The sequence below is a fragment of the Triticum urartu genome, chromosome 4A, assembly GCF_056163025.1.
Source record: "Triticum urartu cultivar PI428250 chromosome 4A, HENAU_Tu73, whole genome shotgun sequence".
Taxonomy (NCBI): Eukaryota; Viridiplantae; Streptophyta; class Magnoliopsida; order Poales; family Poaceae; genus Triticum; species Triticum urartu.
Genome location: NC_141876.1, coordinates 128,273,883 through 128,282,939, shown reverse-complemented (window position 1 = coordinate 128,282,939; position 9,057 = coordinate 128,273,883). Strand labels below are relative to the sequence as shown.

The following is a 9,057-nucleotide window of genomic DNA, read 5'->3' as shown; positions in this document are numbered from 1 at the left end:
ATGCGCCAAGTGCCATTTTTCTTAAGAACCAGCACCGGATTAGCTAACCACTCTGGATGAAAAACCTCGACAATAAACCCTGCGGCCAACAGACGGGCTACCTCTTCACCGATAGCCTTATGTCTTTCTTCATTGAAGCGGCGGAGGAACTGCTGGACCGGTTTAAACTTAGGATCAATGTTGAGTGTGTGCTCAGCGAGTTCCCTCGGTACACCTGGCATGTCAGAAGGTTTCCATGCAAAGATGTCCCAATTCTCACGGATGAACTCGATGAGCGCGCTTTCCTATTTGGGATCCAGGTTAGCGCCGATGCTAAACTGTTTGGATGAATCGCCAGGAACAAAGTCAACCATCTTAGTGTCTGTAGCCGACTTGAACTTCAGCGCCGGATCATGTTCCGTAGTCGGCTTTTTCAAAGAGGTCATGTCTGCCGGATCAACTTGCTCCTTATAGAATTTCAACTCCTCCGTGGCACAAACCGACTCAGCATAAGCCGCATCACCTTCCTCACACTCCAAAGCAACCTTTCTGCTTCCATGTACTGTAATAGTCCCCTTATGACCTGGCATTTTAAGTTGTAGATAAACATAGCACGGCCTTGCCATGAATTTAGCATAGGCCGGCCGCCCAAACAAGGCGTGGTGTGGACTTTTGATCTTTACCACCTCAAATGTCAATGTTTCTGACCTTGAATCATAGTCATCTCCAAAAGCTACCTCCAAAGCTATCTTGCCAACAGGATATGCAGACTTACCAGGCACCACACCATGAAAGACCGTATTCGATGGTTTAAGATTCTTATCTGTCAACCCCATACGGCGGAATGTATCATAATATAAAATGTTGATCCTACTTCCCCCATCCATGAGTACTTTGGTAAACTTGTATCCCCCAACTTGAAGGGCTACTACCAAGGCCAAGTGACCTGTATTGTCAACCCGGGGTGGGTGATCCTCTCTACTCCGCAGAATAGGTTGCTCAGACCAGCGTAAATATTGAGGTACTACCGGTTCAACAGAGTTTACTGCCCTTTTGTGAAGCTTCTGATCATGCTTACACAAACTAGTAGTGAAGACATGATATTGCCCGCTATTTAGCTGCTTGGGATTGCTCTGATAATCCGACTGCTGTTGCTGCTGCTGCTGATTCCCCTGATGGTTGTAACCTCCCTGGTTACTTTGGAGCCCTTGATTGATGTGTCCGGTTTGGTTGCCTTGAAATCCTAAACCGGAACCACCACCTCCGTAGCCCGGCCCATGGAAACCTCCTCCTGAACCGCCGGGCGGGTTGTTATCATACTGGAACATATTGGAATTCTTGAAATCCCGCATGATATAACAGTCCTTCCAAAGATGAGATGCTGGCTTCTCCTTTGATCCATGCTTTGGACAGGGCTGATTTAACAGGCGCTCCAAATTGGGGCATGAACCTCTGCCCCTCTGGGGCTGCTTGCCCTTACGGCGCTGGCCATTCTCCTGTGCATTGGTGTTAGCAACAAAGTCCAAGCTGATGTCGGCCTTGCGCTTACCGCCGTTTCCATGGCCTGCCGGATTATGCTGCTGACCCCTGGCATTGCCGTTCTTCTTACCTTTCCCCGGTTTATCCTCCTCTGAGTCCGGGTCCTTGGTATTATCTGGATCGGCATATTTAACCAAAGCGGCCATGAGCGTTGACATATCATTGCAGTGACGTTTGAGTCTTCCCAACTTCTGTTTGAGTGGTAAGAAACGGAAATTGCCCTCCAATGTTAATACTGCAGTGTCTGCATTGATACGATCTGATGAATGCAAAATCGCTGAGACCCGTTTGACCCAATGGGTCGTGGACTCCCCTTCCTCTTGGACACAAGCGGCCAGATCCACGATTGACATCGGCTGCTTACAAGTATCTTTGAAGTTCTGGATAAACCGGTGCTTTAACTCAGCCCATGATCCGACAGAATTGGTTGGTAAGCTTTTCAACCAAGTGCGAGCTGTTCCTTCCAACATCATGGTGAAATATTTAGCACACACTGCCTCATCCACATCTAACATCTCCATTGCCATCTCATAGCTCTCCACCCATGCCTCTGGTTGCAAATCGGCAGTGTAATTTGGTACCTTACGAGGTCCCTTGAAATCCTTGGGCAGTCTCACATTGCGCAAAGCGGGGGTAAGACATGGCACCCCTAAGGAACTGAACACCGCACCTGGCTCCACTGAGGCCGTAGGGTGAACCGGAGTATGTGGTCGTGTTCCGTGTCGAGCTATCAACTCGGCCTCCTGACATGCACGGCGATGGTCCACAACATCCTACGCATTAGCACCTCCCCCCGCTGGGTTGTTTCCTCGTGGTGAATTTCGGCGACGTGCACTACTAGACACGGCCGGTTCGTCCTCCACGTGTCTGCTATAGCTCCGGCTTGGACGGGGAGTGGAATGAATCCTCTCACGACTGTGTGAATACGCATGCTGTTGATTTAGTGCTGTTTGAAGGAGATCCCTGGCCCGACGTGCTTCCACCGCAACTGGTGACTCGCCGTCGGTTGGGAGGGCCGCTAGGCGTGAAGCGGCAGCCACAATGTTGTCCAACGGGTTGGAATAATGCCCCGGAGGTGTTGGTACATACCGTGGCACAACGTTGTTCTGGCGAGGCGGGTCCATCGGGCACGGGTGAACCGGCGCCCCTATTCCCGGCGCCTCCGCCCGGTTTAGTATGGGTTGGTTACCAGCTCCTCTTCCTGGTGTGTTGAAGAGATTCTGCGGCTCATAAACCGACGGGAGACGCAATCGGTACCTTCTTCTCATGACTTCCTCTGAAGCATTCTGATCTAGCCTAATCCGGTAGGCATGTGCTTCCAATTCAGCCCGCTCTGTAGCCATCCTAGCATTTTCTATCGCCAGGTCCACTTTAGCCTGGGCTATCTAATCTTTCACCTTTGCAATCTCCGCATTGTGCTGATCCCTGGTTGCTGCATCCACCTCTGCGGCCATCAACGTTGCCAAAGCGTCGAACAAATCAAACATGACTTGGGCTAGAGGTGTCGCTAAGCTTCCTGCCCCTGTTGGTGTGGCCGTTGTTGAACCGGAGAGCATTGCCGCGGCGGTAGATGAATGAGGCGCTGATTGTGTGCCGGCCATGAAGATGGCGGCCCGGTTTGGCAAATCAGGGGAATCCGGAATACTGTTACCCTTGGATCCTCCATCAATCCAGCCGTCCTGCAACTGGTAAAGTGATTTGATCTCTCCAGAAGACTCGTCATCAGAACAGACCACGGTCTCTCCATCGGACACCGGCCCGTCCTCGTACCTCGATCCATGGATGACACCCACGAACACATGCCTTGCCACGGGCTGAACCGGCGAAGAACTAGCACGCCGAGCCGTTTCGATGATGTCGGTGCAGATGTCCGGCTCAGGGGCCGGTTCGCCAAACTTGCCGATGAAGACGTGAATCCCACCAAAGGGACCCGGTACCCGTATTCGATTGAATCGGCCTCGAGACCCAATCCTGCGTTGTCGATGTAGAGCTTGCCGCGACCACTCTTCGTCATCCGGCCCACAACGTATCCCTTAAGTCCATCGAAGCTGCCCTTCAAGAACTCAAAACCATCGTGCGATAGCCTCACGGTGGGCGCCAACTATCGTGGGTTTGTCACGGCAGATGTCCTTGTGAAGGGACTTAGTCGTGGAGCCATCACTACGAGTTAGTTTAAAGGGGTTAAACTGGACAAGGGGACACGGGGAGTTTTATACTAGTTCGGCCCCTTCGAGGAAGGTAAAAGCCTACGTCTAGTTGTGATTGGTATTGCTAGGGTTTCGAAGGCCAGGGAGCGAATCCGCTTTGTCTGGCTCTCGAGTTGTTGTCTGTCCCTAAACCGCGGCCGGGTCGTCCCTTTATATTCATAGGTTGACGCCCGCCGGGCTACAGAGTCCCGAAGCCGGATCATAAATGTGTCCGGTTCGGTCTCTACTCTTCCTACCTTACAATACAAGTTACATGACTAGGTCGGTTTACATTTACAGGCTGTAACCCGCCTCTCAGCCTTGGGCCTTCCGTAAAGCGCCACCATTCTTGCATCTTCATGGGCTTCTAATCTTCAAAGAGTCAACCCGGCTACATAAGGCCGGTTTACCTCCCGTAGTAATATCCCCAATATGACGGCAACAAGAGCACACCAAGTAACTTGCCGAAAGCAGCCACCGGGTCAAGGAAGAAGAAAACCTCAGAACATGAAGATGAGGACTATGTGGCTGTTGAGGAGGAAGACAGCTCCAAGAAGAAGGTGCTGAAGAAAGAATATGGGTCAGCTACAACAACTAAGTATGGCTTGCACAAGACACTACACCACAACACTTGATTGGGGGCAGTTAACTGCCAGGAGAAATACCCGACCAAGGGAAAATAAACTGCCAGGACATTAATTTCTGCCGATACAAGCATCTTAGGGCAAGCAAACTGCCGGGACAACTCAAGCAACGATGGCACACTAACTGCCGGTACAATCTAGGGCCCATTATCTGCCGGGACAACTAGAAAACGGCCCATATTCTGCCAGGGACCGTCTTCGGCGCGACAATGAAAAGTTTCGGCCCTAAGCGCGCGCTAGCGAGGGAAAAATGCGCGAGCGTGACAAGGAATTTGGCCCAAAACAAACTTAGAAGCGCCGGCCCACCACACCAGACCACATCGCTGGCCCCCCAAATCCCAATCCACCCATGCCCTACACCATTGTGCCGCCGCCCCCAACAATCTGACCTTCCGCCGGCGGCCGCCCTCTAGCCATCGCCATTGCCATCCCCAAATCACCCAATCTACCGGTTCCCGACACCAGATCGCCGTTGCCCCCAACCGTCTGATCCCTCCGCCGTCACCCCCACTCCCCCAGGACCGCAGCCCCTCCGTCGCCCCAACCGGCCCCAGTGCCGCCGTCGGCCCCCCACCATCGCAGCCCGTCCGCCGCCCCAACCAATGCACTGTTGTGTCCTCCACCCAGACCACTGACGCCATCGTCGCCCACCATCGCAGCTCCTCTGCCGCCCCTAGCATCCACTGTCGCTTCCTCCACCTAGACAACTGCCGCTGTCGCCCCCAACCACTCCAGACCGGCGCCACCGAGCACCAATTGACACGGAGCATCCCATCGCTGAGCCAATCCACCGGCGACCTTCCTCCTCCGCCATACGCTGTTGTTCCTCAGTTACCACCCTCCTCGCGAGCTTCCTCCCCCAAGATGGCCCTCCGCACATGCTCACCCGAGCCCCAAGGAGCTCCTCCGGCAAGCTGCACCTTCTCCACAGTTTATGCCTTCACTAGATTGTGACTTCTTGAAGCAAACACAGGAAGTTTCTGTTGCTAATTTTTGCTTGTATTGATCTGTTGGGAGCCTTTATGTACTTTATACAGATGCAGTTTATCTTGCTACAATTTTTTCTTGTATTCATCTGTTGGGAGTCTTTATGTACTTTATACTGATTCACATGTAATAAGCAGCTTGCAGTATTAGTGAAGGAACAACACCAGGAGACAACCCACTGACCAAGGAGCGCCCTTATATCATCAGTATCTACCGAAACAATAGTGACCATCATAGTAGATTATATATGGTCGTGTCAACTGCAGTCTGGTCGTAGATTTGAAGTTTGGTCATCGTTCATATTGATGTGAGTACACCATGACCACCCCCTGGAGTGAACCAAAATGATGAGTCATAACTGCTTCTTGCGCGAGCTTACTTTGTTCATTTTCAATGTAATATATGGTATTAGATTTTTCCCTATTAATAGAAGTAAATTTTCTTTCGTATGTTACGCGATGTATTGCATGGCCTTACAAGCATGTAAGCTTAGGTCCTATGATTAAATGCACAATGACTATCATGGTTGATTGCTTAAAACTCTTGCTTCTATGTATGCAGTTGGAAGTGAGTTAATGGCAAATGCGGCAATGTGTTGCGACCACAAGCAAGCTGAGGAGGTAATATACATGTTTTCTTGGCTGAATATTTACATTAGTGTGAACTATCAAGGACAGATAGTAATGGTTCGCTCATTTGGTTGCTACATGGTTAACTTGTGTCCAGGAAACTTGAGCTCCTGATTCCAGTATATAGTATTAGTTAGTAATTCAAACAGATCATTATAGTTCTTTAGAAGTGTGCTTTTGTGTCCATCAGCCAATTTGGAGAGAGGTCAGTTGAATAAATATGGTTACAAATATAAACTTTAATTGGATCATCTTTCTTTCATGTACACGATAGACTCTACCATGTAGAGAAATGATTTTCATTGGATTCCATGCTCACAACTTTCATTTGATTCATTTCTCATAACTGGATCCTCTTTCTTTCATGTACATGAAGTATTTTAGCTTGTTTGTTTGTTTGTTTGTTTGTCAAAAGCCTTGGTTTATTTTTCTAGGCTAATTCAACTTGTTGTGCAAGATGTAGGAAAGTGAACCAAATGTTCGTAGTGTTTCAGTGGATTTGTAAATCTGTGGGCTTGTCCACTACTCAGATACTCCCTCCGTCCCAAAATAAGTCTCATAACTTTTGTACAACTTTGCACTAAAGTTACAAAGTTGATACAGTTATTTTGGGACGGAGCGAGTACCATTTTAGGGGACCTTCATTTGTAACTTGTCCAACAAAAGCATGGAACCAGGAAACTAAACAGCTCCCATTAAAAGATCCTGAAATATATGTCCAGCTAGTTCCCCTCTTATTCTAATTCAACTTTAATAGCTCCTGCAAAGAGGGAGCAAAAATTAAAAGGCTTGTTTGTGCAATGGGACCAACATTGAGTCATCTTTACAATAAGAGGCAATGCTTCAGTGAAAATCACAGTACTCCCAATACACCCCTTCATCAGATTCCGCAACAGGAGAAATGTAGTTCAACTTCGTGTTCTGGATGCAGGAAGTCTGTAAGCACAGTTGTCATCATTGCTCTAAGGAAATACCACGCAAAACCACAAAATGATATCGTCATTTATAGATTTCCAGATTCATTATCCTATTATGTTGTGCCAACTTCATATAGGAACTCAAAATAAATCAGCTTATATCCAAGGTCAGGATCAATATCAAGGCCCACTAGAGACTGGACTAACACATTGTCAAGATGATAAAAATGGACATGTTGATGTCCAGGATATGTTATCTACTAAAGTAGAGATTACTCTAGAGATGTTACTAGTTGCTCTATGTTTCAGAACATATGCGGCTGTTGTATGTCGGGCATGCGACTGTTGTATGTGATTGTTGTAACATCTTCCTGTTAATATTTGTACAGACTTTGCATGCTACATTTTGATGAGAAGATAAACTAGCTATTGTTAAGATGATAAAAGAATGGACATCTTGATGTCCAGAACATGTTCTCTACTACAGAAGAGATTACTCAAGAGATGTTACTGGTTGCTCTATATTTTAGAACATATATCCGGCTGTTATATGCGATTGTTGTAACATCTTCCTTAAGTTATGACTGCAACTGTTATATGTAACATCTTCTGATCTATTGCAGGTTTCCCAAAGGTGCACAAGTTCACTAAGGTTTGGAAGATCTTCAAGCTGCTGAAGATTTGGAAGACCTAAAATTAAGTTGGTGGAGTGATAATGACATGTGTCTTGTTTGTTGAACGTAAAGACTTGCTCTGCTCATTTTGGTGGTTGTTGAATTAGCTTATTTAGGTTGTGTGGCACACATCTAGAAACATATGTACATCTCTAGTGGCACTACTTTATTTTGGGTGTGTGGCAAACGTATATATGTAATCCTTTTGTGGTACTACCTCTTTATATATGGTCGTTAAGTTTAAGGTTTTCGATGAGGCCTATATGCTACTTTGATTGAAGTGCATGTATAAATTGTGTGCTATGTCCTGAGTGCGTATATATATGGATGGATATTACATAATAGGTTTGCCTAGAACATTTTGCTAGTGAAGTCAACAAGCTGGCATAATATCTGCCGGGTGAACATGCTTGTACAGGCGGCTTAACTGCCGGTAATTGCAGTTTCACGTGCTCCGAACAATCTGCCGAGCGAACACAAACTGCCGGCAAATACACCCCGGCAGCCGTTCTCGTGGTGGTTCTATCTGCCGGGAGAACCAAAGTCCAGACAGTTTGTCTGTCCTCTAAAGAGCCTTCTCCCGGCAGTTATTCTGTCCTTACATCAGTGTTGTGGTGTAGTGAGAAGGCCCCTGCCAAGAGGGTGCCAACCTTAAATGTTAGAGCCTCAACTGCTGAAACCTCCAAGCCAACTAAAGAGGTTGTTGGAGAAGGAAAGAAGAGGAAGGAAAGGGTCAAGAAGACCACTGCCAGACTGCTTGGTAGATCCTCCATTATGAGAGATCCAGAAGAAGATGAAGAGGAAGAGGATGCTGCACCAGCTCCCAAAGCTCAGAAGCTTGTGGGAGATGCTATCAAATTAGTGGCTACTCCATCTAAGCTCAAATCTGCTCCCAAGGCTGCTGCTCAGAAGCCTTCTGCACCCAAGAGAAATACTAGAAGTATTCCTGCAACAAAAAATAACAAGGCCCCAGTGCCTGAAGCTGAAGAAGAGGAAGATGATTCACTTGTTTTGAGGAAGTTGAAGCCCAAAATTCCTGACCATAATGATGCTCATCCAGTCGCTGAGGACATGCACATCAGAAAAGATTCAGGACTGAGATTGTGGAGACAGTCTAATCCCTATGCTGTAAGGAGGAGGTCTGCAATTGATTACAGGTTTCACACAAAAGAGCAACAAGACTTTTATGAGGCAATTTTGCTTGACAAGAAGCCCATTGTATGTGATATGAAATGGGTGGATTGGGAATACATCAAGGAGAATGAAGATCACTTCCCAGGAGTATATGACAGCTTCAAGGCATGTGGAGTAGATGAATTTGTTGGATAGAAGCTCACCAAATGGAATGATGAGCTGATCATGCAGTTTTACTCCACTGCTCACTTCTATCCAGATGGAAGGATAGTATGGATGTCTGAGGGTACCAGGTACCAATCCACTGTTGCAGAGTGGGCCAAGCTAATCAATGCCCCAGAAGAACATGAGGATGACTTGGATGTGTA

The 9,057-nt window shown here is 47.6% G+C and overlaps 1 long non-coding RNA gene across 1 annotated transcript; it reads left to right on the top strand.

Annotated features, from left to right (window-relative positions):
- The first annotated feature begins 4,665 nt into the window (after positions 1-4,665).
- LOC147975091 (uncharacterized) lies at positions 4,666-7,811 on the top strand. The gene is made up of 3 exons (XR_015600509.1): positions 4,666-5,642; positions 5,897-5,955; positions 7,505-7,811. It is a non-coding gene; the product is annotated as an uncharacterized LOC147975091 (long non-coding RNA).
- Positions 7,812-9,057: the final 1,246 nt, after the last annotated feature.